Source organism: Palaemon carinicauda, chromosome 15, assembly GCF_036898095.1.
Source record: "Palaemon carinicauda isolate YSFRI2023 chromosome 15, ASM3689809v2, whole genome shotgun sequence".
NCBI lineage: Eukaryota > Metazoa > Arthropoda > Malacostraca > Decapoda > Palaemonidae > Palaemon > Palaemon carinicauda.
Window position 1 is genome coordinate 138,541,434 of NC_090739.1, and position 22,136 is coordinate 138,563,569.

The following is a 22,136-nucleotide window of genomic DNA, read 5'->3' on the forward strand; positions in this document are numbered from 1 at the left end:
TAAAATGCCTCCAGAAGACTAAAATTACTGCCGTATCTTTGCTCAGACAGCATCTATAACGTTGAAAACGCTTCCAGGTGACTAAAATTACTGCCATATCTTTGCTTAGACAATATCTATAACGTTTAAACCTCTCCCGGACTGAAATTACTGCCATATTTTTGCTCAGAGAGCATCAAAACGCTTCCAGATGATTCAAATTACGGCCACATCTTTGCTCAGACAGCATCTATAACGTTGAAAACGCTTCCAGTTGACTAAATTTACTGCAAGATCTTTGCTCAAAGGATTATAATAGCCCAAAGTCGTAGTTTATTTTGTGTCCATAATTCTGTTCCCAAGGATCCGCAAAGACAGCTAGGTGTAACTTCAGTCGTTGATTAGTAGCGTGGGAGGGAGGTTATGCCAAGGCAACTAAACTATTTTTAATTCTGTGATATTCTATATATGGAAGAGCTCCTTGTGGGCTGTTTTATTAACGGTAAGTCAAATATTTCGCCCAGACAAGTAGGCTACTTTAATCAATATCGTTTACTCCTGTTATTTTTTAGTAGAGAGAAAGGTGTTCTGGAAAAAAATGTGTTTTGAGTTGGTCGAACATTGTCTAATGATAGAAATGCGGCATTAAAAAGTGAATAGTAGCCTACATTACTTTCTCGCATATTTATCAGATGGCGTATCTCATGATGTATGCATTTTTTATGATTTTGAGTGCGAACACCCTGTTTTTGTGACAATTACGGGTGACCCATGCGAGAATTTTGGGATTTATACTTTAAACCATAAACAGGCGAGTTGCACCGACAGAAGTGGTTACGAATTTTTAAATTGAAAGATAAGTAGTCATAAAATAGGTGGTTACTGTAGTTTATCACTAACCATAATAAAACCATTATGAATAAAAAATTTATTATATTCATTAGGCTACAAAGACTCGTTCTAATTAATGGAGAGCTTTGGGTCGTACCCGTCAGGATTGGCGGGAGAAGTACATCACTTACTTTGACGGTTACTTTTCTGGTTCCACACAGCAGGGGGCCCCTACTCTCAACAGGACCTCCGCTGTCGTTTTATCTTTTTCGTTCAGAGTATTCAACATTTCATATCACGTATTGCTCATTTACTGGTAAATCTTCAACGCCAATGTACCGTAGATCATTTAGTATCAGTTCATGCACAACTGTATCAAAATCCGCACTAAGATCGAGTAATATTAAAATACCACATTTATTTTCATCTATCATTTCCAGGATATCATTTACAACAGAGCAGATGGCTGTCTCCGTAGAGTGTAGTTTCTGCAGTAGTTTGGTTGTCGGGCAAAGCTTCCAATACTTTTAAGTGACTGACTAGTTGTTCAAGAATTGCGTATTCCAGTACTTTGAAACAAAGGATGGCTTGAAACACTGCAATACTCTCCCAAACACATCCTAGGACACCAAGTCTAAATGGGTGAGCACGTACCTAACCTGACGAAGAATTTTGCTGAAGTCATAGGAGGGAGACTTTTGGGAAGACCTAGAAAGAATTGGAGTAGATGTTTCAAGGAGGATTTCGATGGGGAGGGAATTGAAATGAATACATGGATGAATTTAGCGCAAGATAGAGGAGGGTGGAGACGTCTTTCGAGAGCGGTCATAGGTCAACGACTGGCCCAAAGACCAGTGAAGTAGAGTAGTAATAGTATTATTGTCATGAGATGAACTGAATACTCATTTTGATTAAATTACCACAGCATAGGGACGAGCTATACGCGATGTGAAATGTTGAATGCTTTCTAACGAACATGGCGAAATGGACTCTTGCTTGAGGGTACACTCGGGCACACTATTCTATCTTATTTCGCTTCCTTTGTTTTTTTGAATTTTTAATAGTTTATGTATGAAAGAATTATTTTAATATTTTTACTGTTCTTGAAATATTTTGTTTTGATTGTTGAATACTTCTCTTGTAGTTTATTTATTTCCTTATTTCCTTTCCTCTCTGGGCTATTTTCCTTGTTGGATCCCTTAGGCTTATAGCATCTTGCTTTCCCGACTAGGGTTGTAGCTTAGCAAGTAATAATAATAATGATAATAATAATAATAATAAATCATTGATCATTACATATTAATCATTGATCCTGACGATAATAATAGACGATACCCAAACTGCTTTAAACTGTCGTATGAATCCTCCAGAGCTGGTATGTAACCTAGATTTTTTCAGAGCTTTGAAAGTAACTCGCGGGTTTTTAACACTTGCTTACATTTTTGCACTCTACCTGCGTCGCATACACTAGCTAATGTATCACAGTAACTCAAGGTAACCCATTGCGGGACCTACTGTATTACTTAGTGAGTAAGCTGCCAGTCTGATCAACCTTGCCCCCCCCCCCCTTAGTAAGTCTAATACTACTTAGTATTCGTGAAATATAAGCACCCAAACTCCGTATTTCAATTTAGTTGATTTTAAACTATATGAATTTTGCAATTATGTAGGCTGGTTTCACAAAACATTTTTCAGAAACACTTATAAATTTATTTTGACGTAACAAACTATCAACCTAGTATAAATAATTAGTTCCTATATTCGAGTAGGAATTGCACCACTAGAACGCCTCCAGCGTCATTCATTACCGAGCTCTTGATTTTAAATTTTGAATGGAATCCGGTTCAATAAAACTAGAAGGATAATTAATAGTAGTACTAATAAGTTAGAAGAAGAATCAGTTGTCGTACTAATTAAATAGAAGAATGATTAATAGTCGTAGAAATAAGCTAGCAGAATAATTGTCGTACTAATAAGCTACAACATTAATTGTCGTACTGATAAGCTACAATATAAATTGTCGTACTATTAAGCTAGAAGAATCAGTAGTCGTACTAATAAGCTAGAAGAATCAGTAGTCGTACTAATAGGCTAGCAGGATAATCGTCGTTCTAATAAACTAGAAGAATTAATAGTCGTACTAATAAGCTAGAAGAATAATAGTCGTACTAATAAGTTGAAAGAATTAATAGTCGTACTAATAAACTAGAAGAATTAATAGTCGTACTAATAAGCTACAAGAATAATTATCGTACTAATTAATAAGCTAGAAGAATTAATAGTCGTACTGATAAGCTACAAGAAAAATTGTCGTACTAATAATCTAGAAGAATAATCGTCGTACTAATAAGCTAGATGAATTAATAGTCGTACTAATAAGCTAGCAGAATAAGTGTCGTGCTAATAAGCTAAATTATAAATTGTCGTACAATCGCACAAATAAGCTACAATATTAATTGTCATACTAATAAGCTAGAAGAAAAATTCTCATACCAATAAGCATGAAGGCGTACTGAGGGTTCTTCCAGAGTAACAAAATGATATTTTGACATATCAAATATTGTTGGCCCTTGATGAGAAAGCATCCACTTCAACTTGGGGTGTATTTTAAGTATTTTAATTTATGAATTTTAATTTGTTTTGACGATTTTAATTCTACTGATACTGGTTTCTTTTCTTTTTTCTTACAGCTTTGATACCAAGAAGAGAAATTTGGAATGCGAGGAGGATGGAATACTTGGCATAACTTAGGAATACAGTCCTTCTAGGAATCATTTTCTGTGTTACGAGCATTTCCTGCGTAAGTTTTTTTTTTACCTTGTTTAATTAACAAACCTTCATATATTTATTTAACATGTAAAACGCTATAGTAAGAATTAAATGTTAGTTTTATCATCTATTTGATCGCATAAACTTCGGGAAGTATCCACTCAACCTAGTTCGACAGGATGTAGAGCGGAGGTGAGCAAGGTATTTGTTTTTTTTATAGAACGTGAATGCTATATAAAAAAGGGAGTACAAACTGTCTATTTTAAGAAGCCATGCACTTGGGTTTGTTTTAAAGAACCAATTGTAAGATACCTTACAAAGAATGATAATGTGAAGGACTTTGAGTCCTTTTCGTTGCTTCCTTGAGGTATAAATTTTCAATTTCGTTCTATTTCTGGTCTTCCCTGGCTTGCTTTGTTCATGACCAAGTGATACTTCTCTCAACGACATAATTGTAGATCCTATCATTGTTAATGAAAAGATCCAAATCTTTATATTGAAAAAGATTCATGTTCCTTAAATTTATTCTCCTTAAAATTTAGGCAATCTCACAAAGTAGTTAAATATTTAAGGTTCGGTGGGCTCAGGATCCAGAGAAGAACGGGCCTGCTAACGTGGCTACCAAAATAAGACCTTTTATTATTATTATTATTATTATTATTATTATTATTATTAGCTAAGCTACAACCCTAGTTGGAAAAGAAAGATACTATAAGCCCAGGGGCTCCAACATGGAAAATAGCCCAGTGAGGAATGGAAACAAGGGAAAATATATTTTAAGAACAGTAACAGAATTGTAATAAATATTTCCTTCATAAACTATAAAAACTTTAACAGAACAAGAGAAAGAGAAATATAATAGGATAATGTGCCCGAGTGTACCCTCAAGCAAGAGAACTTTAACTTTTAGACAATGAAAGACTATGGTACAGAGACTATGCCACTACTCAAGACTAGAGAACAAGGGTTTTATTTTGGAGTGTCCTTCTAGAAGAGCTGTTTACCATAGCTAAAGAGTCTCCCTTACCCTTACCAAGATGAAAGTGGCCACTGAACAATTACAGTGCAGCAGTTAACCCCCTGGGTAAAGAAGAATTGTTTGGTAATCTCAGTAATACAAAGAAACCGAAGGACATATTTTGAGTTGTCTTATAAGCCAAATCTTTAACCTGCATTGATGGGAGCTCACTATCCCATCCGCTGACCTGCGCGTTAGCTATTACTTAAGGCTTATGACGACATTATTGGGCATATAGTTTCCCCTGTAGGCAGTTTGTATGTTTCAGGAATACTTACTTGCTTTGATGGCTGCTTTTCCGGTCCCATACAGCAGGGGAACCCCACTCTCTACTGAACCTCCACTGTCATTTTACCTTGTTCGTTCAGAGTATTTAACATTTCATATCATATATTGTTCATTTACCGTTAAATCGTCACTGTCAAATGACTCATGAAATAAAGTCTTCAGTTTCCTCTTGAAAGCCTTAATGTCTTCAATCATTCGAATGTTTCGTGGGAGTTTATTATTTAGTCTCGGGGCTGCATATTTAAAGGCTTTGGAGTCTAAAGTAGACATATATCTAGGTTCCAACAGTTTGAATCCATCTGTAACAATTCTCGTGTCGACACGATTTGTTGGCTGTGCAATGTGTAGCAATTCTTTTAAGTATTTTGGATGCCCGTTTCTGATAACTTGGTGGGTTTTTGTACATATTTTAAATTCAACTCTCGCTTTAATCGGCAGCCAGTGTAAATCGATTAGTATAGGGGTGACCCTTTCTCTAGGTGGGACACCTTTTATCAGTCTTGCTCCACTGTTTATTATGTTTTGTAATTTCTTAAGTTGCACTTTTGGTAAATTGTAGTAGATAGAGTTACAGTAGTCAATCCTGGTAATAATACAGTTTATCACAAGTTTCTTTACAGAATTTTCGTCCAGGTACTTTTTTATAACGCAATATTTCTCAGATGATAACCAGCAGTTTTTATTACATTAGGTTTTAATATACTTGAAGAATCTTGTTTTCAATTTAGCATGTGAACTTAACAAGCTAAATATTAAGCAAAACTATTTATAGATGAAGATGCTACGCAATGATAAGAACACACAAGTCGTGGTAACGAAAGTTTAATAACGAGTCTGTGCAACCAAGACACGAACTACGTAATATAATAATGCTATCCTTTTCCATTTTCAATTAAATTAACCCGATAAAATGTTCGCTTAAAGTCGGATATCTTTTATGTGAAGCTTGAAGGTAATTGCACAGTTCTAGCTCCTGGCTAGTACAGTGGTAACGTGTTTGCCTAGCATTCGCATGGCGGCATATTGATCCCAGTCCGGGACCGTGAGTTTAAGCTGTTTACGGGGGAGGTCACTGCTGTGGTTGGGCACCACAGTACTGTACAGGACTCCTGGCTAGTGCAGTGGTAACGTGTTTGCCTAGCATTCGCATGGCGGCATATTGATCCCAGCCTGGGACCGTGAGTTTAAGCGTTTTACGGGGGAGGTCACTGCTGTGGTTGGGCACCACAGTACTGTACAGGACTCCTGGCTAGTGCAGTGGTAACGTGTTTGCCTAGCAATCGCATGGTGGCAGATCGATCCCAGCCCGGGACCGTGAGTTTAAGCTGCTTACTGGAGAGGTCACTACTGTGGTTGGGCACCACAGTGGGGGGTTGGGCTTGCCCGGTAGACGTTCTGGTGAACATCTATTCTGATGAAACTGGAACTGCAACCAGACACCTTTACTTGCGATTCAGCTCTTCAATACATCCATTTATCCTTGAAGAACAAAACTAATATAACTGTGAATTATTTCTGAACTGATTTTTCTCATGAAATTCTAAGTTCTTGCCAAACATGGTTAAATTATTTAAACGCAATTCTCTCTCTCTCTCTCTCTCTCTCTCTCTCTCTCTCTCTCTCTCTCTCTCTCTCTCTCTCTCTCTCTCTCTCTCTCTCTCCATTACACGTCGTAATTTCAATCAAAGATTATAAGAATTTCAAGATTCTTTAATCACACTTTTAAATTGGCTAAGGTTAACGGTTAACCTTTAGATTATATACAACTAATCTTTTATAAGAATCTTATGTCTATAAATCTGTTAACATGGGGACTAATATATGTGTGTGTATATATATATATATATATATATATATATATATATATATATATATATATATATATATATATATATATATATAACGGATTTTGAGCGAAGCGAAAAATCTATTTTTGGGTGAGATGGCCATGTCGTCCTGATGGAAGTTCCTATAGGGTAGCTTCCTAGGGTATATTACAACTACGGCGATATTCCCAGAGAATTTACCTTAAGGTACCCAGAATTCTAACTCCTGGAGCGAATATCCCTAATGAAAGGGATATCGCGACATATCAGAGGACATATTCTTGACACGCCACATGGCAATCTGCACCCCAAACAGAGATGACACATCGAAGGGGTCAATTGGCAAGAAAACGAAAACGAGAAAGAAAAAGGGGGAGCCGCTCCCAAGGCTCCCTCTTCTCCCGTTTCGTAAGCGTGCCTGGCGCCAATCCTGGCGCCATCTGTATTCCTTGTAGCGATACACGAGGTGCTACAGATACTGTATGTAGGGAGGGGTCCTACAGCCCTTTCATAGAAAGGGAAGGGCGGGTCCATCAGGACGACATGGCCATCTCACCCAAAAATAGATTTTTCGCTTCGCTCAAAATCCGTTTTTTGGGCTCACGCCATGTCGTCCTGATGGAAGTATACCAGAGCATTACTGTATCTGTGGATTCTCAGAACGTGCCGTACTCCCCGGAGGTATTTTCCCGGTCGACTAGACCTAGAGACCTAAGATGTTACCGTTATACATCTTTTCAACTAACCATAAACCATGTTAGAGCTTCCTGCCCCCTACAGGGAAGAGTCCTACTAGACTCTGGGAAAGTCTCGAAGAGTACATATACCTATGTATGAATACCAGGCAAGCCAATATAGTGGTCTCACCATATATTAAGCAAAGCATAGTTTGTAAAGAACCACTGCGTCAATTTGAAATATCGACCAGTTCTCCGCACAACACTTGTATTGGACAAAGGTTTATATCCGCATAGGAGGAAGCTGTAAATCCGCCACCATCCCCTTATGGGGTGGAATCCCCCCGCTAAGGGAAAGCATAAACCAATGCAACATTAGCTTGCATAAAGGAACAATCTATTAGAATTATCCCAGATAAATATACATAGAATGAATGCTCAATTATATCAATAAATTGACACAGGTGAAGGAGACGCAAGGTTCTCAAGAACAAGTTTATTGATAGACAATAAACAGACAGGTTAACAACAATTATATATATATATATATATATATATATATATATATATATATATATATATATAAGAAGAGGATAACCAAAACTTTAAGCATAAGTATGATAGTAAACAGAAACTTGTTTATCTGAAAGAAAAACATTAGTGCCACTTTTAACATACCGAGGTATCAAGGTCAGAAAAGTCTGTATTACTAATCAGTTACATTAGCGTTAGAAACGCTCGGCACACATGTCTGCGCTTATGCTTAGGTTCACCTTTGGAAGTGGAACAGTCAACGTGGGCACCTCAGTGCCCTCACTTAGTTTGTAGCACAGTATGTAACTACACACTCACCCTGGAATTAATCGTCCCAATTAAAACCACTATTCCTCGCAGAGTTAAACAGCAGGGTTAACGACGCAACCCACTGCTACCACAGATCTCTTTAGTTGCTCCACTTGCTTCGCATAGTGGCGAAAGAACACTCTGGAAGACTTCCAGCCAGTGTATGAACGAAGATGTTCAAAATCCATACCATTAAGGAAATTTAAGGATGAAGCAACTTTCCTCGGATCGTGACCTGCGAGTATACTGTCAGGATCCGCTCTGCGAATAAAATATGTGATTTTCGCCCTGAGTTGATTCAGTGATAAATTTGAGCCTGATGTTTCTCCCCTGAATAGTTGACCACCCTTGAAGTCTGAAGTTCTATGAAGATAGACCTTTAGGCATTCTACTGGACATAGAGATGCATCTTCTTTCAGAGGGCAGATTCTCCAGGGACCCCACCTGTTGGTGGGTAACTCATTCTTGGCGAGAAACGTAGGATCCGGAAACAGGTTCAGTTCTCCCCCATCCAGGAACTGAACACGACCTTCCTCTCTCGAGAGGGCTACAATCTCACTAACCCTGGCCCCGGACGCGAGTGCAAATAGGAAAATAACTTTTTGGGTCAAATCCTTTAACGCACCCTCCTCATTGCTCAACAGAGAAGCGAAATGAAGAACTTTGTCTAAAGACCATGAAATGGGCTTTGGAGGTGCTGAAGGTCTGAGCCTAGCGCAGGCTTTCGGAACTGTATTGCCTACTAGTAGATTTGCACTTATATTCCTCTAGGAAGTCTATGCTGGCTTTCGAAATCCCGAAACGCTTTCTCACCGCTAGGGAGAGAAAATCATGAGCTGCAGGGTCCGGGTTTTCTGTAATGAAGCACAGACAGTAGACTTCTGGACTCGCTGGGTCAGAACTGGATCTGGTAGCGGTAGAAACTTCAGCCGTAGTTCCAATGCCAGGGGGAACCACACGCTGTTCGGCCACTTGTGGGCCACTATTGCCGCTACCCCCTTGAAGGATCTCAGTTTGTTGAGGACCCTCAACAGAAGGTTGTGAGGAGGGAACAGATAAATCCTGGACCATCTGTTCCAGTCCAGGGACATCGCGTCCACTGCTTCCGCTAAGGGGTCCTCGTACGGGGACACGTACAGGGGCAACTTCTTGTTGTCTTTCGTCGCAAAGAGGTCTATCTGCAGTTCTGGGACTTGACTCAAGATGAAGGAGAATGATCCTGCGTCTAGGGACCATTCCGACTCTATCGGTGTGAACCTGAATAGAGCGTCCGCTGTCACATTGCGGACTCCTTGAAGGTGAACTGCCGACAGGTACCACTTCTTCTTTTCCGCCAATCGGAAGATGGCCAACATCACCTGGTTGAGAGGTGGTGACCTTGATCCATGTCGATTCAAGCATCTCACAACTACCTCGCTGTCCAGCACCAACTATATGTGGATCGAGTGACGCGGGGAGACTTTCTTTAAGGTAAGGAGCACTGCCATAGCTTCTAGAAAGTTTATGAGAAAGGTCTTGAATAGCTTGGACCAAGTCCCCTGGACTTTTTTCCGATGAGAGTGACCTCCCCATCCCTCCTTCGAGGCGTCTGAGTGAATTGTCACCGACGGGGGAGGTGGCTGAAGAAGAACCGACTTCTTTAGATGTCTGGCTTGGGACCAAGGCCTGAGAAGAGTACGTAGACGAAACGGAACTGGTCTTCTCAGATCTCTTCGCGCGTTTGATGCATAACTTCTCCTACTCCGGTTGCATCCTTTAGCTGTGCTCTTAGCAACGGGTCTGTCACCGAAGCAAACTGGAGAGAACCCAGTACTCTCTCCTGCTCGCGTCTTGATATCCTTTCGGAGCAGGTCTTGATATCCTTTCGGAATCTAGAAGTCTCTTGACAGAACCCGCTATCTCCTTCCTTTTCTTCGCCGGGATGGAGAAACGGTGTGACATTAGGTCCCAGTGGATTCCCAGCCACTGGAACTTTTGAGATGGAGAAAGTCGAGACTTTTTCTGTTGATCTTGAAGCCTAGATACTCTAGGAACTGGATCACATGAATGGAAGCTTGCAAGCATTCTGTCTTGGATGCTGCCCACACCAGCCAGTCGTCCAGGTAGGCTACTACCTGAATTCCCTTTAGGCGTAATTGCTTGAGAGCTACGCTCGCAAGCTTCGTGAAGATCCTTGGAGCTATATTTAGCCCGAATGGCATGGCTCTGAAGGCGTATAGTCTTCGTTGTAGCTTGAACCCTAGGTAGGGGGAGAGTCGACGGTTGATTGGAACGTGCCAATAGGCGTCTGACAAGTCTATGGAGACGGTATATGCCCTCTTGGGCAGTAAGGTCCTTATGTGTTGCAGTGTTAGCATCTTGAACTTGCAGTTCACTATGAACTTGTTGAGTGGCGACAAGTCCAGAATGACTCTGAGTTTTTCCGAGTCCTTCTTGGGAACACAAAACAGCCTCCCTTGGAATTTGATGGACTTTACCCTTCGGATCACTTTTATTCCTCCAACAAATCTTGGATGTACTCCTCCAGAACGGGGGTGGAGTGTTGGAAAAACCGAGGGCACGGGGGTGGAGTGCTGTACCAGCTCCAGCCCAGTCCATTCTTGAGTAGGCTGTGGGCCCAGGGATCGAAGGTCCACCGATCCCGAAAATTCTGAAGTCTCCCTCCTACCGGTATCATCTCACTTGGACTGTTGTCCAGAGGTCTTGCCTCCCTGACCGCGACCACCCCTGAATCCCGTTCCCCTTGAGGGGCGCCTAGACGAGCTTCTGGCAGCTCCTCTAGGCTTTGCTCGAAAGGAAGTTGACTGCCCTTCGAACGTTGGGTTGAATGCCGGGGACTGCGTCGACACGGCCTGGGGTACCCACTGGAAAGTGGTCGGGGTTTGTGCCACCATCTGGGGCACTGAAGGCATCGGCAATTGCTGTTGCTGTTGCTGTTCAACTGGCTTGGCTGGCCGAGACGGTAGCCTAGTCCTTTTAGTCTTCCTCTTTGGTTGGGGACCCTCATCCGGGGAAGACTTTCTCTTGATAGACAGGCCCCACTTCTGGAGAAGATTTCTATTCTCCGTGGCGGCCTTATCCACAACTTCTTTGACCAATTCGCTAGGGAAAAGGTCTTTGCCCCAAATGTTGGAGGAGATTAGTTTCCTTGGCTCGTGCCTCACCGTAGCCGAGGTGAACACGAACTCCCTACAAGCTCTCCTCGCCCTGACGAAGTTGTAAAGATCCTTCGTCACTGTGGCCAGATGAGTCTTGGCCACTACCATGAACATTTCATGGACCTTGGGGTCACTTGCCATCGTCTCAAGAGTGGTCTGAAGAGACATTGAGGCAGCCAGTCTTTCTTTTGTCTCGAGCTCTCACCGCAAAAGAAAGTCAGACAGCTTAGGGAGGTTCTCACCGAACTGACGTCCGGCAATATCAGCCTCCAACTTCCTGACTGAGAAGGTAAGATGGACGTCCTTCCAGTCCTTGTGGTCCATGGGTAGGGCCAGCGACAAGGGTTTACACTCCTCCAGGGAAGGGCAAGGCTTGCCAGCCTCGACTGCTTTTAATACAGCCGCAAACCCTTTCTGCAAAAAGGGGAAGGCTCTAGCAGGAGAGGACACAAAGGAAGGGAGCTTCTTACTCAATGCAGCTACCTTTGAGTTCGTGAAGCCCCTCTCTTTCATCGAAGATGAAAGCAAAGCTTGAGCCTTAGCATGGTCCATCACTATGACCTCCTTCGGCTCTGTCTCCTCCTTTGAAGCTGGTTCCTTCCTCAACCGGACATAACAGTCCGGATATGACCCTTTGCTGGGCCAGAATTCCACCTCCTCAAGGGGAACTGAACCCAGCTTATCCGACATGACGATCTTTCCAGTCGCCATCGGCATGTGCTCAGCATATCTCCACGGGTTAGCATCTGAGCACAAGGGAAGGTCTTTCACATTGAGCCTTTTCTGGGGCCCACGTGATGCTGCAAGCTTCTGCATCTCCAGTTCCATTGCAGCCGCCTTCTCCATATTCTCCTTCTGCATTTGTTGGATCATTCCAACAATGGAGGAGAGGGCCTGTCCCAGCTCTACTGGGAGAGCGGACGATGTTGAGGGAATAGGTTCAGGGATCAGAACCGGAGCAGCCGACACCTCGTCGGCTTCTTCCTCTACGATGTCTGGGGCTTGATCTTCATCCTGGCCTCCTGCCAGGAGGTCTTCCTCCAGACGCTCGGACACGTCTGACATCCTGTCGTCCAACTGGATGTCTTGCAAGGCGACCGCCACTTCAGCATCCACCTGGATCTGAACTAGGGGGATCTCCTCTTGAGGCTGGGGAATCACTGCATCAGCTGATGCCCTTGGGAAAAGGTAAGCCCTCATCTTCTCACTTGGAAGATAAGGTCCAGAGGTGTTCTTCTGGAAGCCCCTTACCCAGGTCCGAAGCTTCTCCCTTGCTATATCCCTTGATTCCGCTGTCCTAGGGGAATCAAAAGCCTCAGTAATTAGGTTAGAGCACACGGTACATACCTGGGGGTCCCAATACCGGAGATCACCCTTGGAGACAGCGCATGCTGCGTGCCTCCTACATAACTCATGTCCGCAGAAGTTCTTACTGCGGACGTTGCAGAAAGCACTTCCGCACTTCGGACGTACCTCCTGCAAAGAGAAGAAATTTCCATGAGTATCAAGTGAACTACGTATCACTGGATATGCACAGTTAGCATAACAAATCAGAAAGGAAAGACACACACTTGTGTTTTCCCGCACAACCAATTGTTGCAGCCTTCCAGATAATAAAATCGTATGGTTAATCTGTCCTAGAGTAACCAATGAAAAATTTCCAGAGGAAACAGGTGGAGCTCACACCTAAGATATGATTTTAAAATACCGGATAATAGACAAGAAAGAACTCTCTTTCTTATCTGTAAGGCAACACCAAAGGGCTGTGCAAGACAACACAAAAGTGTTAGAACACACAGTGTTGTACCAATACTATACTATAGTTTTCTTCCTACAGTATATGTTATACTGAAGAATACTGGTACAGTATAGAAGGTAATGCGCCGGCCGGCACACACCATAACTAGCTTTAAAGTATACTACTTAACAGCTATAAGGCGGCAGAACGCTGGTTCAAATGCATGAGCCGGCCGGCAATAGCCAATGTCGGCCGGCAATGACTGCCGGCCGGCAACTACACAAGGTAGCACCCGGCTGCCGGCCACTGCTCATAGCAACCGGCAGACAAGGGCTTGACAATAGCCGGCCGGCAAAGGTAAACAACCGATGCCGGCCAGCAGCAAAAGAACCAGAGGACTACGACTGCCCGGCTGCCGGCCTATGAGGTCGGCAGCCGGGTCGGGTACAGCACTAGAAGAAAACAGAATGGATGCCGGGATAAGAGAGTATACTACCCCCAAGCCCAGCAATCCGAAAGAGTGCATAAGAGGAAGGGGAGAATCTAATTCAGGCTTCCTGACCAATGTCGTCTGGCTCTACAGACAGACATGGACGAGGGACCAAGGGAGGTCCGGGCAGCACTCAAAGCAGAAGACCCTTGCCGGCCGGCAAGGGACTGAGTCAATTCCACATCCTAACCTATCCTAGGTCCAGATGTAGAATGACGTACAGTACTGTAATGGCTAGGCCATTACAGAGATAGAGGGGGAAGGGACAAAAGAGGGTCCTACCAACCTTGCTTTAGTGAAGAATCACCCGCAGCCAAGAAAACTCATCTTAGCCTAAGGGAGATCCGAGGAGGGAGGCCAGCAATACTTGCCAACCCCCACTGAATCAAAGCAAGGAAGGTGTTGCTACTCCCAGGGAAAGTATCTTATCCTCCCACCGAGAACAGCAACAAGGACTAGTCTGCTAGATCACAAAAGAAGGAATCATCTCGTACAGAAACCTTCGGCAGTGACCTAAGGAGGCTAAGCCTCCTATGTCTGTGTCAGGCCAGCGAGGGAGACTCTACCCCAAGCCAGACAAACACAGACTCAGACTAAAAAACTCTGATGTTCTGTCCCTCTCTGAAGCCAGACTTACTGGAACAGGGAGGTACAGTAACACCCCAGTATAGTTATATCGAAAGTTAATTCAGATAAACCACTAGGGTTAAGCCCAAGGCTTAAACAGAGGGAAAGGGATTGCATACTTTCTCCGAAGAAAAGAAAGCAACCGGGGAGTATGAGAAAGTATACTAAGGCTCCATAAGCAACTTAGCCTAGGCACCAAGAGAATCGATTACCTAAATCACCGAAACTCACTCGTATACTATCTTGGAAATATTCAACATAATCTTAAATGTATAAAAAACAGCCTAAAGCTTCAATAAAATTTTAAAACACTCGGAAATCCAAAATCATGCAGGAAAGTACTAGGACCAAACGACTAGGCTACATGGCCTAGCGTAGGCCAGAGTTGGCGAATACTTCGCCAAAATAATACTAATTTATTAAAGCAAAACAACCGGGAATGTCGCTCTGGCTAACTAAAACTCATACCTAGCGAGCGACAGCGTCCATGACGCCTCCGGTAGGCAACGGCTCTTGTAACAAAGATTATTGGGCTCAAGCCATGTCGTCCTGATGGAAGTTCCTCTAAGGTAGCTTCCTAGGGTATATTACAACTACGGTGATATTCCCAGAGAATTTACCTTAAGGTACCCAGAATTCTAACTCCTGGAGCGAATATCCCTAATAAAAGAGCCAGGGATATCTTATAAATCAGAGGACGTATTCTTGACACGCCACATGGCAATCTGTACCCCGAACAGAGTTAACACTTCGTAGGGGTCAAATGGCAAGAAAACGAAAACGAGAAAGAAAAGGGGAGAGCCGTTCGTAAGGCCCTCTCTTCTCCCGTTTCGTAAGCGTGCCCTGCGCCGATTCTGGCGCCATCTGCATTCCTTTTTGCGTAGCTTTACAACTCGGTGTTTTTTCCTGTGTTTCTACCAAAATCTTGGATTTACTCTTTAATTATGCTTTCTCCAACTTCTTCTGCTTCGGATAAGTTGAGTACTATTTCTTTTATGTATAAATGTAGGCTCTTGATTAAAATTAAAGTAATTAAAAGAGTTATCTTTGATACAAGAGCTGTTGCCTGCTGGAGGGGTTCTGGACGCTGTCGCTCGCTAGATTAGGATTTATTTGGTTAGCAGAGCGACGTTCCCAGCCCCTTTCTCTTTAATAATTAGCTGCTTAGCTTATTTAGGAATTCTGTTATGATGCTTTAGTATAGCGCCTGGCGAAAGTTTTGCCTAGGCTGACCGACACTAGTCTTCGTAGCCTAGTTGTTGGCCCTTGTACTTCCTGCATGATAATTAGTCTTCCAAGTGTGATTTTATACTGTTTAAAGCGTTAGGCAACGTTATACATATTAGCCTTTTTTCGAGTATTTTCCAAGATAGTATTGGAGTGAGTTTCGGTGATTTAGGTAATCGATTCTCTTAGTGCCTAGGCTAGGTTGCCTTTGGCTATTAAAATATTGTCTGTTTCCCCGTTTGCTCCCTTCTCTTCGGGGAAGGGGCAAACCCTTTCCCTCTGCTTAAGCCTTAGGCTTAACTCTAGTGGTTTGTTTGAATTAATTTTCAAATATAACTATGCTGGAGTAGTACTGTACCTTCCTGCTCCAACTGGTTTGGTTCAGAGAAGGACAGTACAGCAGTGTTATTAGTCTGAGTCCGTGTTGGTCTAGCGTGGGGCAGAGTCTCCCTTGCTGCCTGACACGGGCATAGGAGGTTTATCCTCCTTGGATCACCTTGGAGGGTTTCTGTAGTTATGATCCCTTCGCTCGGTGACCCCTCAGACTTGTCCTCTTTGCTGTTCCGGGTTCGGGATATGTTCCCTTTCCGGATTAGCAATTCCTTCCTTGCCTTGGTTTTAGGGAGGCAGCCAGTAGTGCCGGCCTCCCTCCCTGGATTTTCCCTGGCTGAGATGGGCTTTCTTAGTTGGGGATGATCCTTAACCAAGGCAAGGTTGGACAGGACCCTCTGTCCTTCCCCTCTGTTTTTACCGTTTTCCTTTGTGTCAGCCGTCTCACATCCGTACCTAGCCTAGGTTAGGATGGGGAGCTGACGTGGTCCCCTGTCGGCCGGCAGAGTGTGCCGACCGGCAGAGGCCCATTCCCTTGAGTGCTGCCCGGTCCTTCCTTGGTCCCTCAACCGCTGCCGTCTGTAGATTCAGTAAGCAGTGGTTAGGAAGCCTGACTTAGTGTCTCCCCTTCCTCTCGGCACTCTTTCGGGTGTCGGGCGTGGAGGTACATAGCCTCTTAGCCCGGCACCCATTCTGTTGTCTTCTTTTGTGTTGTCCTTGCCGTCTGCCGGCCTAGTGGCCGGCCGTCGGTAGGGGGGTGTTCGCTAGTTCTCTTGCTGTCGGTCGGCGGTGGTTATATGCCTTTGCTGGCCGGTCTCCTTGCTCACCTGCCGGCCGCTATGAGTGGCGGCCGGCAGCCGGGCGCTACCTGGTGTGGATGCCAGCCGGCAGCCGGGCGCTACCTGGTGTGGATGCCAGCCGGCAGGGTTTACTCACTGCTGCCGGCCGGCCTGCTACATCACTCGGTTGGCCGGCCACTAAGAGTGATGGCCGGCAGCTGGGTGCCAACCGGGTAGCTACGGACCGGCAACCACTACCGACCGGTTCAGGTATAGGAACTGGAGTTCTCCCCCGTCTGGGTGATCCTAAGTTGCATACTTGAGACCTACCTTTGGAAAAGGGGGGGGGGGTACTGACCGGCAAGAGCCGGCCGGCACACCACCCTCATGTACTGTATCAGTTCTTCCCTGTATGGTGTATTCTACCAGGGGAGACCATGATATAGTAGGTTACAACACTGTCTTTTCTAACTTACTTGTGTTGCCTTGTGCAGTCACTTGGTGTTGCCTTACAGGGATGAAAAGAGAATTCTTTTCATCTTTAGCCAGAATGGTAAAATCTTACCTTAGGTGTGAGCTACACCTAATTTCCCTCGGGAAATATGATCTTTGGTTATTCTAGCAAAGACTAACCATTTGATTTTAATGGCTGGTGGGCTTCCACAGGTGATTGTGTGGGATTCACAAGTATGTGTCTTTTCCTTATTCTTTGTGGTCTTGCACGACCCGTTGCTGTTGGCCTTACAGATAAGAAAGTGAGTTCTTTCTTGTCTACTATCCGGTATTTAAAATCATTCCTTAGGCGGGGGCTACATTTTTTTCCTTTGGAAATTTTCCATTGGTTAATCTGGCATAGATTAACCATACGATTTTATTATCTGGAAGGCTACAACAATTGGGTGTGCGGGAAATACAAGGATGTGTCTTTCCTTTCCGTTTTGTTATGCTACTGTGCATATCCAGTGATACGTAGTTCACTTGATACTCATGGAAATTTCTTCTCTTTACAGGAGGACCATCCGTAGTGCGGATGTGTTTTCTGCAACGTCCGCAGTAGGACTTCTGCGGACATGGTTTTGAAGGAGGCGTGTGGCATGCGCTGTCTCCTCGGATGTTCTCCGGTATTGGGTCCCTCAGGTATGTTTCGTATGCACTAACCTATCTATTGAGGCTTTTTCTTTTCGCTTCGCTCAAAATCCGTTTTTGTCTCCCCTAGAACGGTGGATTCAAGGGATATAGCTAGGGAGAAGCTTCGTACCTGGGTGAGGGGCTTTCAGAAGATCACCTCTGGACCTTATCTTCCAAGTGAGAAGATGAGGGCTTCCTTTTCCCTAGGGCATCAACTGTTACAGTGATTCCCCAACCTCAAGAGGAGGTCCCCCTAATTCAGATTCCTGTGGATGCTGAAGTCGCGGTCGCCTTGCTTAGCATCCAGTTGGACGACAGGATGCCAGACGTGTCCGAACGTCTGGAGGAAGACCTCCTGGCAGAAGGCCAGGATGAAGTTCGAGCTCCGGATAAGGTAGCGGAAGAGGCCGAGAGATGTCGGCTGCTCCGGTTCAGGTCCTTGAACCTGCTCCCTCAACATCGTCTGCTCTCACAGTAGAGCAGGCCCTCCCTCCATTGTTGGCTTGATCCAACAAAGGCAGAGGGAGAAGAATGGGAAGGCAGCTGCATTGTAACTGCAGGGGCATATCCGGACTGCTATGTCCGGTTGAGGGAGGTACCAGCTTCAAAGGAAGAGACAGAGCCGGAGGAGGTCGTAGTGATAGACCATGCTAGGCTCATGCCTTGCTTTCATCTTCGATGAAAGAGAGGGGCTTCATAAACTCAAAGGTAGCTGTATTTGAGTAAGAGGCTCCCTTCCTTTGTGTCCTCTCCTGCCACAGCCTTCCCCCTTTTCGCTGAAAGGGTTTGCGGCGGTTTTGAAAACAGTCGAGGCTGGCAAGCCTTTCCCCTCCCTGGTGGAGTGTAAACCCTTGTTGCTGGCCTTTAGAAAGGAAGATTTAGTAAGCAAAACAAAGACTGGAAGGACGTCCATCTTACCTTCTCAGTCCAGATGTGGGAGGCGGATTTTGCCGGATGCCGGTTCGGCGAGATCCTCTCTAAGCTGTCTGGCTTTCTTTTGCGGAGAGAACTCGAGACAAAAGAAAGACTGGCTGCCTCTTTGTCTCTTCAGTCCACTTTTGAGACGATGACAAATGACCCCATGGTCCATGAAATGTTCATGGTTGTGATCAAGACTCATCTGGCCACTGTGACGAAGGATCTTACAGCTCCGTCAGGGCGAAGAGAACCTGTAGGGAGTTCGTGTTCGCCCGGGCTACGATGAGGCACGAGCCAAAGAATCTAATCTCCTCCAACAGTTGGGACAAAGACCTTTTCCCTAGTGAATTGGTCAAAGAGGTTGATAGGGCCGCCACGGACGATAGAAATCTTCTCCAGGAGTGGGGCCTGTCTACCAAGAGAAATTCTTCCCCAGATGGGGTCCCCAACCTTTGAGGAAGACTAAAAGGATTAGGATACTTTCTCGGCCAGCTAAGTCAAGTAGACAACAGCAGCAACGGCATTTGCTGATGCCCTCAGTGCCCCAGATGGTGGCAAAAACCCCGACCACACTTCAGTGGGTTCCCCAATTCGTGTCGACACAGTCTCCGGCATTCAACCCATCGTTCGAGGGTCAGTCAACTGCCTGTCGAGCAAGCTTAGAGGAGCAGCCAGAAGTTCGTCTAGGTGCCCCTCAAGGAGAAGGGGTTTCATGGGTGGTCGCGGTCAGAGAGGCAAGACCTCAGGACAACAGTCCGAGCGAGATGATATTGGTAGAAGGGAGTCTCCAACGCTTTCGGGATCGGTGGACCTTCGATCCCTGGGTCCACAGACTACTCAAGAAGGGACTGGGCTGGAGCTGGTACAGCACTCCATCCCCATACCCTCGGGGTTTTTCCGATACTCCACCCCCGTTCTGGAGGAGTTCATTCAAGAACTGTTAGAGGAAAAGTGATCCGAAGGGTAAAGTCCATCTAATTCCAAGGGAGGCTGTTTTGTGTTCCCAAGAAGGACTCGGAAAACTCGGAGTCATTCTGGACTTGTCGCCACTTAACAAGTTCATAGCGAACTACAGGTTCAAGATGCTAACAATGCAACACATAAGGACCTTACTGCCCAAGAGGGCATTTACCGCCTCCATAGTTTTGTCAGACGCCTATTGGCACGTTCCAATCTATTGCCGATTCTCCTCCTACCTAAGGTTCAGGCTACAACGAAGACTATACGCCTTCAGAGCCATGCCTCTCGGGCTAAAAATAGCCCCAAGGTTTTTCACGATGCTTGCGAACGTAGTTCTCAGTCAATTACGCCTAAAGGGAATTCAGGTAGTAGCCTACCTGGATTTTTGGCTGGTGTGGGCAGCATCCAGGACAGAATGCTTGCAAGCTTCCCTGTATGTGATCCATTTCCTAGATTATCTAGACTTCAAGATCAACAGAAAAAGTCTCAACTTTCTCCATCTCTAAGTTCCGGTGGGTGTGAATCCACTGGGACCTAATGTCACACCGTTTTCTCCGTCATGGCGGAGAAAAGAAAGGAGATAGCTGGTTCTGTCAAGAGACTTCTAGATTCCGTATGGATATCAGATGCGAACTGGAGAGTGTACTGGGGTCTCTCCAGTTTACTTCGGTGACAGACCCGGTGCTAAGAGCACAGCTAAAGGATGCAACCGGAGATTGGAGTAGTTATGCATCAGATGCGCGAAGAGATCTGAGAAGACCAGTTCCGCTTCGTCGAAATACTCTTCTCAGGCCTTGGTCCCAAGCCAGACTTCTTAGGAAGTCGGTTCTTCTGCATCCACCTCCCCCATCGGTGACGAGTCGCTCAGACGCCTCGAAGGAGGGATGGGGAGTTCACTCTCATCAGAAAAAGGCCCAAGGGTCTTGGTCCAGTCTATTCAAGACCTCTCACAGTCATTTTCTAGAGACTATGACAGTCCTTCTTTCCTTAAAGAAGGTCTCCCCGCGTCGCTCGATCCACATTAGGTTGGTGCTGGACAGCGGGGGAGTTGTGAGATGCTTGAATCGACAAGGATCAGGGTCACCACCTCTCTACCAGGTGATGTTGGCCATCTTCCGATTTGGGGGAAGAAGAAGTGGTACCTGTCAGCAGTTCACCTTCAAGGAGTCCGCAATGTGACAGCGGACGCTCTATCCAGGTTCACACCGATAGTCGGAATGGTCCCTAGACGCAGGATCATTCTCTTTCATACTGAGTCAAGTCCCAGAACTGCGGCTAGACCTCTTTGCGACGAAAGACAACAAGAAGTTGCCCCTGTATGTGTCCCCGTACGAGGACCCCTTGGCGGAAGCAGTGGACGCGATGTCCCTCGACTGGAACAGATGGTTCAGGATTTATCTGTTCCCTCCTCACAACCTTCTGTTGAGGGTCCTCAACAAACTGAGATCATTTAAGGGAGTAGCGGCAGTAGTGGCCCACAAGTGGCCGAACAGTGTGTGGTTCCCTCTGGCATTGGAGCTACGATTGGAGTTTCTACCGCTACCAGATCCAGTTCTGACCCAGTGAGTACAGAAGTCAATTGTCTGCGCTTCATTACAGAAAACCCGGACCCCGCAGCTCATGATTTTCTTTCCTTAACAGGTGAGAAAGTGTTTCGGGATTTCGAAAGCCAGCATAGACTTCCTAGAGGATTATAAGTGCAAACCTTTTAAAAGGCAATATGAGTCATCTTGGAGAGAATGGGTAGCCTTTGTCAGGCGAAGAATCCGCAGGAGATCACGACGGACTTCTGCTTATCTTTCTTCATCCATATCCATGGTTATGGATCGGTAGCTGACACGATTTTAACATGTAGGTCTGCTTTGACAAGACCCATTCTATATGCCTTCCAGGTCGACCTCGCTAACGAGATCTTTTATAAAGGTTCCGAAAGCCTGCGCTAGGCTCAGACCTTTAGCACCTCCAAAGCCCAATTCATGGTCTTTAGAAAAGTTCTTCATTTTGCTTCGCTGTTGAACAATAAGGAGTGTGCGTTAAAGGATTTGACCCATAAGTTATCCTCCTTTTTGCACTCGCGTCCGGGGCCAGGGTTAGTGAGATCATACCCCTCTCGAGAGAGGAAGGTCGTGTTCAGTTCCTGGATGGGTGAACTGAACCTGTTTCCGGATCCTACGTTTCTCACCAAGAACGAGTTACCCACCCTGAAGAATCTGCCCTCTGAAAGAAGATGCATCTCTATGTCCAGTAGAATGCCTAAAGGTCTATCTTCGTAGAACTTCAGACTTCAAGGGTGGCCAACTGGTCAGGGGAGAAACGTCAGGCTCAAATTTTATCACTGAAACAACTCAGGGCGAAAATCACATATCTTATTCGCAGAGCGGATCCTCACTGTTCACCCACAGGTCACGATCCGAGGAAAGTTGCTTCATCCTTAAACTTCTTTAGTTGTAGGGATTTTGAACATCTTCGTTCGTACACTGGCTGGAAGTCTTCCAGAGTGTTCTTTCGTCGCTATGCGAAGCAAGTGCAGCAACTAAGAGGTTCTGTGGT

At 45.0% G+C, this 22,136-nt stretch overlaps 1 protein-coding gene across 3 annotated transcripts in view; it reads left to right on the plus strand.

The window, feature by feature from the left end:
• Positions 1-4,031, plus strand: part of LOC137654785 (uncharacterized) — a 262,756-nt gene extending 258,725 nt beyond the window's left edge. Inside the window, exons 1-2 of one of the 3 annotated variants that reach the window (XR_011046718.1) lie at positions 347-481; positions 3,501-4,031. The gene's annotated coding sequence lies outside the window, so the exon portion shown is untranslated. Of the gene's footprint in view, positions 1-346; positions 482-3,500 lie in introns of those variants that run through there. The other 2 variants (XR_011046720.1, XR_011046719.1) reach the window with 2 other exon arrangements.
• Positions 4,032-22,136: the final 18,105 nt, after the last annotated feature.